Source organism: Opisthocomus hoazin, chromosome 18 (genome assembly GCF_030867145.1).
Source record: "Opisthocomus hoazin isolate bOpiHoa1 chromosome 18, bOpiHoa1.hap1, whole genome shotgun sequence".
NCBI lineage: Eukaryota > Metazoa > Chordata > Aves > Opisthocomiformes > Opisthocomidae > Opisthocomus > Opisthocomus hoazin.
In genome coordinates, this window is record NC_134431.1 from 10,144,887 (window position 1) to 10,159,144 (window position 14,258).

Here is a 14,258-nt window from a genome sequence, read left to right on the forward strand (position 1 = left end):
CCCAGGTGAGTGACTCCAGAAGAGAGTTTTAATGCTCGAGTCCACCTCTAGTCTAGATTTGGATCATGAAACCCATCCAGCGACCACATCGAGGATCTTTCATGGAAACATTAAAAGGCAGTGCGGATACATGCCTGAGATGCTTGGAGACGTATGTAGTACAGTGGTGAGCAGTCTGAAAGCGCTGGATGTCTCTTGGCCAGTACAGTAGGGATTTGAAAGCAAGGCTCTGCTTTTCACTGTATGTTAAAAGTTGTCTCTGTGGATTAATGACTCACAGTGGGGTGATCTCATCCCAGAGTAGCAACATTTTAAGAAAAAAATAAGGCTTGTGCTTCACTGTCTGACATAAACTTGTGGCCTGCTCAGGAGTACACACTGGTTTCGTGAGCAGAGGGATGCGATCCTCAGGGAGACGGCTGGGGAATAAATAAGTAGAGTACATAATTTTGGGTTTTGCTGTGAGGAATTCCTATCAAGCTGGAAGCTAGTTTCATTTTCTTGGTGGAGATACGTAATCATGGTAGCATTTAGTCATTGGAAGGTTTTCTTTGTCCTGCAGAAGCCCCATATTGGGCCACAGGACTGTAAAGAGGTGGCCCATCATTTCAGGAGCAGAATGAAGCCAGCTGTTGGAAATATTTTTCATTTTCAAAATCTACCCAAAGTTTTGACAACATGAAACCGTGCTCTTATCAGATGTTTTCAGAATTGAGTACTGAAGCTATAAAGGATGCAATTTTTGCTTAATAATGCTTTAAAAATTTAGTCTTCCACAAGTTGCGTTCACCCCAGTGTCCCTCGCCTACAACATCAGAGCCAGTCGGGTAGGAACATGCTGTACTGTGAAGTTATAAATGATAGTGTCAAGTGGCAAAAGCCTTTGTTGTCATCAATGAAATGATGTGGCACCTTAAAGCACCTTGATTGCAATCCCTTTTATTTACTGAGTACTTAAATGTTAGCTGTACTGTATTTGTGTGTAAGACTTTAATTAAATTGTTGTAGTACTTGCTGTCAAATATTTAGTCCTGACATTAATCTGTTTGGTTGTGAACCTTTCAGGGTAGAAGAATACCCTCCTGCTTCAGTGTCTTGAGAACAAATGAGCCTTAAGAGAGGTTCTTGTGATAATACTCATCCTATTCTGGCAGAAACTGTAGGAAACTCTAGCCAGTTTTGATATAAATTTGATGTGTAGGAAGTTTGCAGAGTCAGTCTCTTAAGTGAGTGAAGGTAGCTGTGGAGAATTGAGAAGTTTCAGAATAGGCTGCTCAGAAATAGTATTCTGGGTCAGATCACTACGCTTGATTACATTTTTCTGGAGGCTCACAGTGAGTTTCCTAAAGTGCATTTTGGGTTGACTGAAACTGCTTGTGAATTCATGCTACATTTGTTGATTAGTCCTCATAGATGGAGACAGAGTGAAGAGAAGGATTTAGAAGTGGTGAAATGTTTTTATACCTCCTAGGTGAAGTGTTTTAATCTTTGATTTTGGAATTTTATTTCATGAATGTAACAATCCGAGTCAAACGAAATATTTCATTCAGCCCCCTCATTGTTTTCAAGTTTCTGTTTCAAGGAAAATATTGGAGAAAACCCCCCTCATTTTGAATTGACCAAAATGATTTATGTATCAATAGTGTTCTCGTTTGGGTCCTGCTTGTGAGACAGCCACAATACTAAATTAGTAAGCACAAAATAGTCTGTTCCTATGACCAACGACTTGTTGGTCAGGGTTTTCTTTGCTGCTGCCTCATCTCTGAGAGCTGATAACATGAGGTCCCAACAGGAGCTGTTGATGGTGGCATGGTGGGACTTCCAGTCTTTTGCTTCTGTCACCGTAGGCTGCAGATGCAGGGGTGTGAAAGAATTAGCCCCTGAGAGGGACCCTTACAGCAGTTCTATTTCTACACAGGCCACGTCACTTGATGAAACAAGACATTGGAAATGTCTCGGTGCATCAGTGCATCCTAAAAAGGGCTGAGCAGTGTGCTGGCTTCATCTCCAAGCCTTGGGTAACTGTACAAAGAGATCCTGTTGGTAAATTCCTGAGGTAAGGAAGGAGAGATGCAAGCGTGTGTGAGAGAAAGAGTGAGCAAGAGCGAGTCTTTTAAGTAGAAGATAATGAAGCTGTCAGATCACTTTCCCGGCAAATGAAGATTAGCTCGTGATGTAGACACATACTGGGTCCTGACTGTTTCCCTCTGGGGACTTTATCATCATCCATCATAATAATCTCCAGAAGTTCTACAGCCTGGGTTTTGGGAAAGATAAGACTAATGGAAATCCTAGGCAAAATACTCCCAAAAAATGGCTTTGTACAGTAAACAAGCAAGGCAGCCTCACATTGAGGAGAGGCAGTTCCCATGACAACGCTGAAAACCTCTCACCATTGGGTATCAACAGCAGAACGTCTCCCACGACAAGTACATGAAGCCAGGAGTTTAGTCCTCATCTCCCATAAATCACCCTGTTGGGCACCCGTAATGAAGAACTGCCAGTTGTGCACATGCGGCTCCAGCTTCTAGGCACCAGCCTGGCTCCAGATGGAAGGAAGAGCAAATAAAGCCAAAGCACCGGCAAGTTGGATTTATGTAAAAGGAAAATTAAGCTTGACTGATGTTCCACACTTCCCTCTGCTCTCCAGCTGAGGATTTAAATTTTTAAGGATAAAAAGCCAGGCCACTTTAAAAACCACTGAAGACAACTGTTGAAGGAGCCATGTGACTTTCTCTGTTGTAGAGAAATCTTTCATCATCATGGGATGGAGAGAGAGGGAGGCCCTGGGAGAATTCTGCTTTTCTTCACCCTAACCATGTTAGTGTCCAGCCTGTGATTCAGCCAGTTTTATTCTGCATGTGAAACAGAAGGTGGCGAAGGACAGTTTTTCACCATGGGATCTGCATTAGGCCTATCAGTTCCCTGAGTGTCATGAGCTGTCCCTGCTCACTGCAGGGGGGTTGCGCTAGATGACCTCTAAAGGTCCCTTCCAACCCAAAGCATTCTGTGTGGGTCTCGGCTTCTGCAGTCATCTGAATGTATGAGCATCTGCTTCCTTTTTTAAGGAAAAGGTACTTATGCATTTGGAAAAAAGATTTAAAGTGTGCCCGGAAATCTCAGGAGCCAAAGGTAAAGAAAAAGAACAACAAAAAAAGTAATTTTTTTAAATACCCTTGTTGCTTCAAAGATAAACTTCTATTTTCTTTTGCTCAGTGGCCAGAGGAGTTGAGCACATTCTGTCTGACTGGTAGGAGTTAGCAATAATTCTCCATAAATAAGACTGTTCTGTTATCTTTAGCTTTTCAAACCTAATTTTTTTATCCTTCATTTTGGGTATTTTGAGTATTTAAATATAAAGATTTCTGACTCTTCTTTCATTTTATTTTTTTTTTAGATGAAGATTTTTCTGAAGTCCTTTTCAGTTACAAAATTAGTTGCTTGGTGATAGTTGTGATACTGCAAGTGGAGGAGTAGAGGTGAGAAAGGAGAGGAGAGTCTGAACCAGCAGAGATTATTCTGTTCTCTAAAGATGTCTCCTGTAACTTAAAACCACGAACCAAAATATTAGCAAGAGACTTTTTTTTTTCTTTTTTAAGCACTGTGGTTCTCCCATTCTCAAGTTGGCTGAAATATATTTCACTTATGAAGGCTGTTCTCTGTATTCTGTGAATCACCACCATTTTAAATCCACCGGGATATGCCGGGTCTCTGGGGCTGCTGGTCTGTGGTACCCACAGTTGCCTTCGTCCTGTGACACATGTACACAACTCGCTGTGACACCCGTGGGACCCAGACACACATTCAGGACAGGGCGTGCTTGGCTGCAGCTTGTAAACATCTTAAGTTGATGATGGAAAGGGAGAAAGGTGGAACCATGGTGAAGTTTGTCCATGTCTGCTAATAAATCTCACAATATTACCCTTTTTTCCTGAATTCAGGCACAGTGTGTGATCCCACACTCCCTCAAAGCTGTGAGTTCCACACCCTGGTCCATGCTGGAGAGGAGGTGCAAGGTTTCTTTTTATCACCATTCCCTGATCCTCAGGGCCGAGGAGCTGATCCCATGCTGAGACTTGTGCAGAGGTCAGCGTCGCTCTGGTTCTGTGCGTTGTTTTTGCTGTTCTCTGCTGCGCTCAGTGCTTGTTTTACTTGAGCTCTGTTGTGTCCTTTCCACGCTGCTAATTGTGTGCTTTTGAATTACTGGAAGGGTGATGCCAGCACTAATGGGCTTTCACTTTCTTCCACTTTCATAACATTCCTCAGACCAATTAACCAATTCTTCACTTACTCCTTGCAGCATATTTCAGCTGTTAACAGGTGGAGCAGAAGCTGTCTGAAAAATGGACGTTGCTCAGCTCATTCTGCTGGCGATGCTGCTTTGGCTTCCCTGATCCTGTGCCTTTCTGCTCACCCACAAGCTGAGGCTGATCTGTGAACGCTTGGATCTCCTGTTTGAGAGCACCAAGTGCAACTGGACATTTTCCCGCTCCAAGTGCGAGTGAGTCTGTGTGTGTGGTGGGCTCCCCTGAAACAGCACCCATGACCTAATTCAGCATCCTGGCTGCTGGGACAAATGGTGGGATGTAGGAGAGCATCTCAAGGAAACAGTCATCGATTGTGTTAGAAAGACACTAGCTGGAGAAACTGTTTTCTGCGATGTCACAACAGGCTGCTGTTACTTTTCCTTGCTCTGTTTTAACTGTCTAGCAGCTGGATGCAATATGGAAGCAGATCCCTGAAATGCTTCAACACGGAGGGTGGCTTAAGGCTCGATTTCAATTCAAGGGGATTAATGAGTGAGCAGTTTCACAAACGATGCTCAGGCACAATGTGAGTTACCTCACCCACCTCTCCCTCTCAGCTCCCTTGTGGGGCATTGACTCTGCTCATTTGGGCACAGCAGTGTGAAAATGCAACCTGTAATCACCGGTGGAAAGAGCTGATCACGTGTAGTTATGAAATCCCACGGCCGTGGAGCTTGTGTTCTGCCTGGCTTTTCCCCCTCGGTTTGTCTGTTTAGGGTGAATCCTGACAGGTACATGGGTTTGCGTGATGAGCTCCTCTGCGTGCTGTACTCTGAATATTAATGTAATCTGCCCAATTTAGGAATAAAGTTATTAAGTCATTTTTCTAAGGCAGGAAAAAAGCTTAAATATTTCCAAGAAAAGCACCACTGTTTATTACACTGGTTAGACTGGAAAGTCTTAGTTACAGTGTGTACTGAGGACTGACAGCCATCCCCACATGACACAAGCACACGAGCCCCCGGAGCACAGCCACCACCCAGGGCAGCACGCTTGTACGCATGGAGGGAAATGCAGCATAGCGCTGCCTCTTTTTTCCTTGAGCACTAAACAAATAGGAAAGCAGCTGTGCTGTGAGAAAGGGAGAGCACCTGGGGCAGTGGGGGGAACATCAGGGCTTTATGCAGGAAGCATAAAATGAAACCCTAAAAATGAAATTATCATCAGCTGGGAGATTACCAAAGTGAGTTGCATCCTTCTCTGCACAAAATGACCCCTGGTTCCCATAAGCCTGCTACCAGCACGGATCTATGAAATATTAACGCTTCTGATACAAGACACAACTTCTGTTTGCTGTCTTCAGAGCTGCCTGGCCACTGGGAGGGACATGTGAACCTGCCGCTCTGCCCTGACAGGGGCAGGGTGTTGTTGGCAGGCCAGAGAAAACCTCCCTGGCAGCTGCCACCCTGCGCCACATGGTTTGATAACAAAAAGGCAGGGAATAAAAAAGTCATGGAAAAGAATCTGCAAAATTTCTGCCACAGAAGAGTGGAGTGTGAACTTCAGGACCTGGTGAACATAAACATCTTGGCTTCCAAAAGCTAGTTAATCTTTTGCCGTCAAACAGCAAATGTCAAACCAGAGAAGTAAGTATATATGTTAGCCCAGGCAGCCCTAGCAGTGCCCCTGTGTGCGTCACTTCACTACCCGCTTACACAGCTTCCTTATATGAGCATTTTCTTTGAAAGTAATATATACTTGGAGAACACAGAAGCAGATCAGTTTTGTGTCCTATAAAGCAATGTTCATGCCTGCTTTGTTACTCCAGTGTCATTGTTTTCATAATCCAAAAGATCTTTACCTGTTCTTAGCTTTTGAAGGTATCAATTTTAACGTGTAAGGCCTTGAACCTAACAGAAATTTCTAAGTACACTGAAGAGCAATTCCATTGACTTTAACAGGACTGCTTACACTGGTGAAGTTAACCGTGTATCAGGTATCAACAGAAGCACACCTCCTTCTTTGACAGCATCTCCCGTGCATACAGCCCCGGCTGGTGACAGGTCCGACGACGAGGCAGCCTGCTCCTTTGAGTCTGCACACAGGACACCTCTTTCCTGAGGTGCTGCTTGGGATGAGAGGTATTTAACTCTGAGCTAGTTTGATTTCGAATTTAAGTGGTCTATATTTGCCAGCAGTAGTAGAACATACTGGGCAGAATTTACTGTGTACTTCTCATAACATACATGGAGCAGCTGGCTGTAGTAAACTTGACGGAAGAAGGATCGAGCAGAGAGACTGTGCTGTTTGAGACGCTGGATGTGGGAGAGGAAAAGCTGTACGTGAGCTGGGGCGATGGCCGGTGGCGTAGGGCAACTCCCCAGTCTGTCCCTGCCTGGCTGTGCAGTTGCATTTGTATTTCTTGCGACTCCTATCACTATGTCAGTGTTTCAGCAACAGCTGTGATTCTTGTTTGTTTATGATGTGGGTGGGCTTTTCTTTATTTTCCATTCAAATGTGAATGATCCCCAGGGTTGATAGTTGCTCGTGAACGATGGCCCTACCTGTGTAAAATCACGAACACCCAACCATCAAACTTGGGCGCAGGCTCACAGGACTCGTCTGGAGATTTCTCTAGCACACCAGCTGTGTGGCTTAATTTCTGTGTCAAAACACAAAAAAACTGGTGGCAGATGGGAGCTTCGGGCTTGAGAATTCATTCAGATCCATTAAGATGTTTTTTGGTTTGGTTTTTTTGGTTTTTTTTTGTTTTATTTGTTTACATTTAGAATTGCATTATTAATGGTGGTTAACAGTGCTTTCCTGGAAACAACAATGACAATTAAACAACAAAGGACAATAAAATCGATGTGGTTGTGGGTGTCAGAGGGAGGGCAGCGTTTACCATAACTGAAATCAATAATTGACATTACGAATGTGAAGATGGTGGCACATTGAGATGTCAGGGTGCATTACAGCTGCCCTGAGTTGGAGTTCGAAGAAAGCGGTGCAATCACAGCGTGTCACCTGCCTCCTGGAAGCAGGAGGGAGCACGGCCGGGGGTGAAGCAGGGCAGCACATCTGCTGACTGCCGGCACCTGGGACAACCTGAAACGACAAATATGTTTAAGCGTTCCTCTCCACCCAACTGCCATATGACCCCTGAGCTTCACTCAGCAGCACCAAGTCAGTAGTAGCCATGGGAGTAAGTTAAGTCAGTAAGTGTCACTGGGAGTGCTGGGCAGGGTCCTCAGGTTGCTGGGTGGAGGGGACGAAGAACACCCGGCTGGAACAGGCAGTCAGGGAAGGGCAGGAGCCGGGAGAGGAACTGCTCTGCTAACAGGTAACCAGAGAACCGCTCTCTAACGTTATGTATCTCCACATGTGCTTGTATCTCCACATGTGCTTTTGTCCAGCATTTCCAGCACCCAGAAATTGCTTCTGAAGCAACAACACTGGAATGGTTGCTACATTTATGTGTTGGGAATGGTTTATTAAACAGCTGTAATTGTGAAAATGCAATGGCAAATATGTTTGCTTTGTGGTAGTGCATTTCAGTAACAATGGCTTAATGACTCTATTGAATTCCTTTATTGGGAAATGTGGAAGCCATGCAATTAAGAATATGCATTTTCCAGCATTATGGTCATCCAGTTTTTTATATATCCTGCATGCCTCCAATGGATTTATTTAGTCCTGTGCAACTTTGGTAAGGAGCGGGTAGATGTAGCATAAATATGGAGCTTTCCTTCTAGCTCATGGAGGTGCAAAAGCAGTTTTCTCTCTCTTTGGTCTGGAAAGTAACAGAAGAGTGCATGGCAGGCTGAGGTGTCTTTAAAACCAGCCAAAGCCTTTAGCCCTCTCCACAAATGCACAGCCTTGGGCCAAACTGAAAGATGATACATGCAGAGAGGTCCCTCCTTCCTCTGTCTCTGGGGCTGTCTTCTCACTTGTGTGTGCGTGGTTTGATTAAAAAGCCTGTCACTTCATTGCATTTGGATCGCAGAGAGGAGATGGAGATGATTAGGAGAAGCAGCCCTTTACTTGAAGTCGAGGGGGAAAGAATCTTATGTGCAATCAGTGTCACAAGTAGATGTTCAAACTCCTTATTAGTTGCAGAGGTTTCTGGAGTGGGGCAGAATTTCCTCTTTAATAGTCTATGTTCTGCTCCCTGTTCACATCTTCACCAAATCCCAACATTCTCGGAAGAATCTCAGTTGCTTAGACCAGAGGCTTTCCACAAAACCGGGTGGGAGTGGGTTTTCTAAAGGCTCTCAGGCAAGTCAGGTAAAGCTGAACATTTAACTGCATTCCATGCTTTGAGCAGGCAGGAGCTCTGTGGTCGGTGGTGGTCTCCAAGGGGGCTGCAGATGGCTACGTGGTGGGGCCGGTAGTGTCCACCCTGGGCTCACGACAGGTCTGGGAGGGTGTAAAATGGCCAGATCCATGAAAGGCTCTGGATGCCTAGGATAAGAAAGAAATGCCGATTATCGAAGGTTTTTGTTAGCGCGGCTCCACCACCTATTGATCAAAGGTGAGAGGGAAGGAGGGTCAGAGGTGATTTAAGATCCCGGACAACAGTCACATCTGGTTGCTCTCAGATCTCTGTGCTTTGAGCACAAACAGAGGGAAATCAGAGCCAGTTCTCAAATCAGCTCAATGTTCAGTCTCCTCCTTGACCTCTGTCATAGAGGGGGAGACGGTAAAGCTTATTAAGGAAATTCATTTTACATAAGTCCCTGGGCCTGTAGATAGCTCCGTTATAATTGACTGTGTTAATTTGTGTGCCTGTTTTGCTCCTTTTAAAAATCTTTGCGTCTATTAATTATTGCAGAACAGCTATTACTGGTAACTCCCTGGCAGTTTGCGCTGCTATTCTGAAATTATAAAATGATATAGTTGGCAGAATGAGTACAGACATGTACAGTTAATTGGTTTTTTGCAGAAGGAAATTACGTAGTATAATAATATGCCCAGGGTGCCATGGGAAGTGCAATTTCTGATTGGTTTAGTAAATAGGATTGGGAGAATGTGAGCTCTGGATTATAAATTGTCTTGGAATTTATCCCGAAGTTGCTGAGGGTTTCAAACCCCAGTCAGTGAGCTCTGGCTTCACAGACTCATTGCTGTGAGGGCCCCTGTTGTTTTTTTTTCTCTCCCCAGCTCATTCACTTAGGTAACGGGTTTAGCTGCAGAGTCCCGGGGTGGCTGATCTGGTCGGGTGCTCCCTGCCTGAAGTCGCAGGAATCACGCAATCGTAAAACAAGTGGTGGGCCATGGTGGCTAACGAGAGGTGAGCTATGAAAATCCTGAGCTTTGCTGGAGGGGACAGAGCACTTCTGTTTCTCACCTCTTTTTTTAGGAAGTAGCATTGGATGGAAGGAGGTTTTTCTAAGTGAGAAAGGTTGGAGAGAATGAATGGTTTTTGTTTCCTTCTAAATGCAAGTCTCAAAACCAAGGCTTTTATTTTTTCCCCTCCCTCCCCAACCTGAATGCATAATCTTGGGTCAACTTGAAAGGTTTTACACAAACTGAGTAATTTTGGTGTCTGTGAAGACTTTCTTAAATAAAAGCATTAACAACTTGTAGGAAATTTGAAGGATAAATAGAGGTTGAAAGTTTATTTCTAGTAAGAAGCCTTTTCCTTTGAAAGGAACAACTCCTCCCCAAAGAAGTTTGAGTAGTAAATCTTGGTTATTGCTGCCCGCTGCCTTAGCTGAAAATGTCAATAATTTGATATCAGCCTCAGCACTTTGATGTCTCACAAGTGCTGCCAGCTGCAGCACAGTGAAGAGACCTGGACCCTGATTCCCGGTTCCGCTCCTGGCCTCCTGTGTGCCCCCGAGACTGCAGCTCTGCTGTTCTCCATTTCACCTTCCCAGCTGTCAAAGGAGGGGTTGTAAACTACCGTTTTTGTGAACAGCTCGGAGTCCCTCAGAGAGAGGCTCTGGATGCAGGCAGCATGCTCATTTCTTCCTGCGTATACAGTGTACGATCTCCTCCAGCTGTCTCCACTAATCTCATTAAAGCTCTGCTTTTAGGAGTTGGGGATTTGTGATTTTTTTGTTGTTGTTACTTCTACTGCTGGTTTTCTGCATCACCACTCGTTCTTATAATTAAGGTGACAGCTCTTGAACTAGTACGTCAAAGCAGCACGGCAGAGGCAGAAAAGTACTGGGAAGATCGTCTTTAATCAGACAACGATGATTCATGTTTAACTGAGTAGATGGTAAGTCCTAGATGTAGCTGGCTCACAGTGAAGTTTCCCCAAGGACAGGGTGCTGTTAAGAGTTTTGCACAACTGTCTAGGCCCCACCGCTTGGGGTTTTTGATGGAAACCATTTAGTATGCAGTTTCTGTCATCGTGTCAGAGCTGTAGCTGGGAAGCTCTGAACCCTAGCAAATCTTTTCAGACTTATTTTCTAGAAGCTGTACAAAAAAAGAAACTTAAATGAGATGATTTTGGTTTGAAGATCAGCTGAGCCCTCCAGTTTGGTTGGAAATTCGTTGTTTCCAGGAGTCCCAGCTCTTTGTTCCCCAGTCTCTCGGCATCACAAAGCCAGGTAGGGTGTCTCAGTGGAGAAGTCCCAGGTGTGGGTAACATTTGCAACTACAGGAACTGTGCATCTCCCCTGCGGTGTGCGGGGCAGGAGGGGCTCCGAGGGCAGAGCAGCACAGGGCTGTGCAAGCATTCCAGGAGCTTCTGACTCGCTGTTTGCTCCCACTCCTGAGCTTAATACTTGATCTGGTTCTCCCTCTTCCTCCTGCTTTCCCTGCTCTGTGCTCTCCTGGCATCAGCCCATGTGGCTGTAGACACCGTGGTATACGTATTTATGTATTTATGCACACCACATACAAACCAACCTTGCATTCCTTTGCAAGTCCCACTGCTTGGTGTGGCTGCTTTCCTGAAAGGGTTTCTTTTTCCTCCATGCACCTGATGCATGGCCATTCAATCTGCTGTAACCAGACGGCTGCAGTCCTTAGTGTTTCAACATATTCCAGCTCCAAAAACAGCTGGTAGCATCCAGCCAACAAGTTCCTTTTACACTTTTGTATGTTTACGCTGCTGACCCCACCATTAGGGAGGTTCTGTCAGATCCTGGGGGCGGCTGGGGACACATCAGGGCTATGTGAAGATTTCTCAAGGGCTTCTTTGGCCTTTGGAAACCCCTGCAGAAAGGGGCTTGGCCTTTGGGATTACACCCTGATCAGCTCTTGCTCTTTAAGGTTCTTCTGTCTCTCTGGGTTAATAATGCTTCTTATTACAGATTTGCACCTGAAACTCTTCTCCTTCTTTGAATTTCTCCAACTTTCTGCAAAGACTTCGTGAATACATATGGAAAACTTCCTTCCCCACCCCCCTGCCACGTGTTCAACTGGGATCTTTGAGGTAGACCTGTGAGAAGTGGGAGTACATTCACAGTTTATTTAAGATGCCCTGTGACTCTGCAAAGAGATATCGTGGCAGTCTACATGTTGGGAGGTCTTTAAATTTATCCTGCTTACAGTGGCTGCTCTCAGCATCCTGCTTTGCAGGGTACAAGAACCCTGGATTAATGGGAATATTTTTATATTGCCTTAAATAAATTTTCGTTCTTGACTAGAGCTTTGTACTTCATTACATTGGTGTGTTAAATGCAGTATTTATTCGCAGTGCCATGCAATCTTACACTAATGACATTTGATGCTGCTTAAGATTAAAAGGCTCAGGTTTCAAGAGCTGGAAGGATTTCTAGCTGGAAGGAATCAGCCCTCCAGTGCTCAGATACCATATAGCACGAACCAGAGCTGACAGATCACTTCCCAATAGCATTTCTAGCGCTGAAGCTACTGACCTTTATGAGAAGACCACCGGAGTGGGTAGCCTGGCGTTGGTCTGGCACGGCAGCCTCTGTGTTCCTGCGGTATTTTACTTCTGAGACAATACTGTCTCTCTCTCTCCCCGTATGAATGAAATTTTTGATTTCAACACTGCTGGTTGGTAAATATATCTAATTTAAGTGAAAAAGAGGAGGAAATAGGTGGGGTGCAGCTGTTCTTTTCACATGTGCTGCCCTCTGAAGGTTGCTGAAACAGGAGGTGGTCCTCAAGTGCAACATCTGGAGCAGTGCAATGGCTACCTGAGGACGCTTTGGGCAATCCAAGAACTGCTAGGATCTCTGCCAGAATGGAGATGAATATACATGACATGCTTGTGCATTGCTCAAAGACATTAGTAGGTGGGAGGGGAAAGAGAAGGGGGGAGGTGGGGCTGCCTTTCTCTGTTGCACTTTCATAGAGTGGCAGGCTGATGACTGGGAGCTATTAAAATGCTTATAATTGTCTCATTATGGACAGAAAATGTAATTAAAAGGGACAGCAATCTTTCTGCAAAATCAAACCTCTGCAGTCTATCTTTGAAAGCAATTTTGGCTATTAGCACAGGTGCTAATGTCCCAGAAATTGAACCCAATCTAATTTCGGTGTCAAACCGTTAAGGAGGAAAAATGAGTTCCCTTCGGGATGCCACCTGGCACAGCTGCCGCATCTGGAGCGAGGAACTGGTATGGGAAGCAGCGCACAGAGCTTGGATGGGATGGGGTGGGACAGGCAGCCCGAACGCTGGAGCACTTGAGCGTGTGGCTGGGAGCCCACCAAAGAAGAGCAGAGGCTGTCATCTTTGCCAGGTGTGTTCCCTCCGGTGCTGCCTTGCCTCGAGATGGAGGTACGATGGGTACGCACAGCAGCACACAACGCCGTCTGCAGATGGCATCGGGTGTATTATTGTTCCTGAGGATGAGCAGTTCAGTCATGTATTCTCCAGGACAGTAAGCAAATCACTTACATCTTCGTCTTGCTTTGCTTAGATGCTAAAGCAACTCTATGTGCTGGGAGAAGGGATGTCCCTTGAATTTGTCAGCAAAGGTGAGATACGTGCGAGAGGCAGCTGGGTGAAAAGCTGCTCTCTTTCTTGGACTCAGTGTGGCTGTCTCGCTCTCTTGCGCAGACGGGGATGGCTTCAGACAGCTGTGTCCCTTCTGTGCAGAACAGGGGAAGTCATCCAGGCTTGCAGCAAGCAGCCTGGGTAGGTGCGGAGTTAATCCAGCACAGAGCACTTCGGTGCTCTTCAAGACTTTCAGAAAGACCTTCAATTCTTCTGAGCCCTGAAATTGCAAGAATTTTTGTTTCACTTTCCTCAGGCATTATGAAGCTGAATAAAACATTTTTTGTGGAGTAACCAGTAGGACTTGGCTTCAACCCTCGGTGTATTTTCTTTGAAAGAAAATCTACAACAATTTCCTCTCTCCCTCTGTTGTTCGTTTACGTGTGTTAGTTTTCTTCTGGGATCAAAAGCAGAGGAGCTGAAGTGAAGAGAGAAAATAATCTTCTTAGGTCTCCCTCACCCCATGAAAAATGAAGTTAGAGTTACTGCAGGTAAAAGAAGTCCCTCGGTCCCCTGCGGCGTAGTGCTGGGCTATGCGTCGAGGAGACTCTGCTTTGACTTTAGCTGGATAGACTGCCTGATTCAGCCAGCGTTTTTGTATTTGGACGCTGAGATATGGTGAGCACACCTCTGGCAGCCAGAGGCCATCACTGAAAATTGTCTGCTGCTCCTCTGTTTGGTGGGGACTGAGAGTTCAAGAAACCCTGCTCAGCAAAGTCTGTGCATGAGTAAAGTATTACTAGGGGAACTAGTGGAAGGTACCATCTTATCGTACCTGGCCAAGAGCTCATCTGAAGTGTGCCTCCATGGTTGCTATCTTTAAGACTTCATGTCTCAAATTTGCAGCTTGGAAAGGGGAGGGTGCTGAGGGTGCTGAAGGAGACTTGTAGGAAGGAATTAACAAGAAAACTAAAATAGCTAATTTTGTATTTTCATTTACAGTAGCTCAACTCTAGCATGACTGGGGGTCTGGAAAGAGGCCAGAAGAAGTAGCCATGTTTCCGACAGTTCAGTAATCTCCTTAGATACAGCAGTGGAAAACAGTGGCTGGATCCTATTGAAGCCTGGAGCAACCAATTATCTCA

At 45.3% G+C, this 14,258-nt stretch overlaps 1 long non-coding RNA gene across 1 annotated transcript; it reads left to right on the forward strand.

Moving 5' to 3' along the window:
- The first annotated feature begins 1,153 nt into the window (after positions 1-1,153).
- Positions 1,154-7,896, forward strand: LOC142363519 (uncharacterized). The gene is made up of 3 exons (XR_012765783.1): positions 1,154-2,820; positions 3,942-4,086; positions 4,301-7,896. It is a non-coding gene; the product is annotated as an uncharacterized LOC142363519 (long non-coding RNA).
- Positions 7,897-14,258: the final 6,362 nt, after the last annotated feature.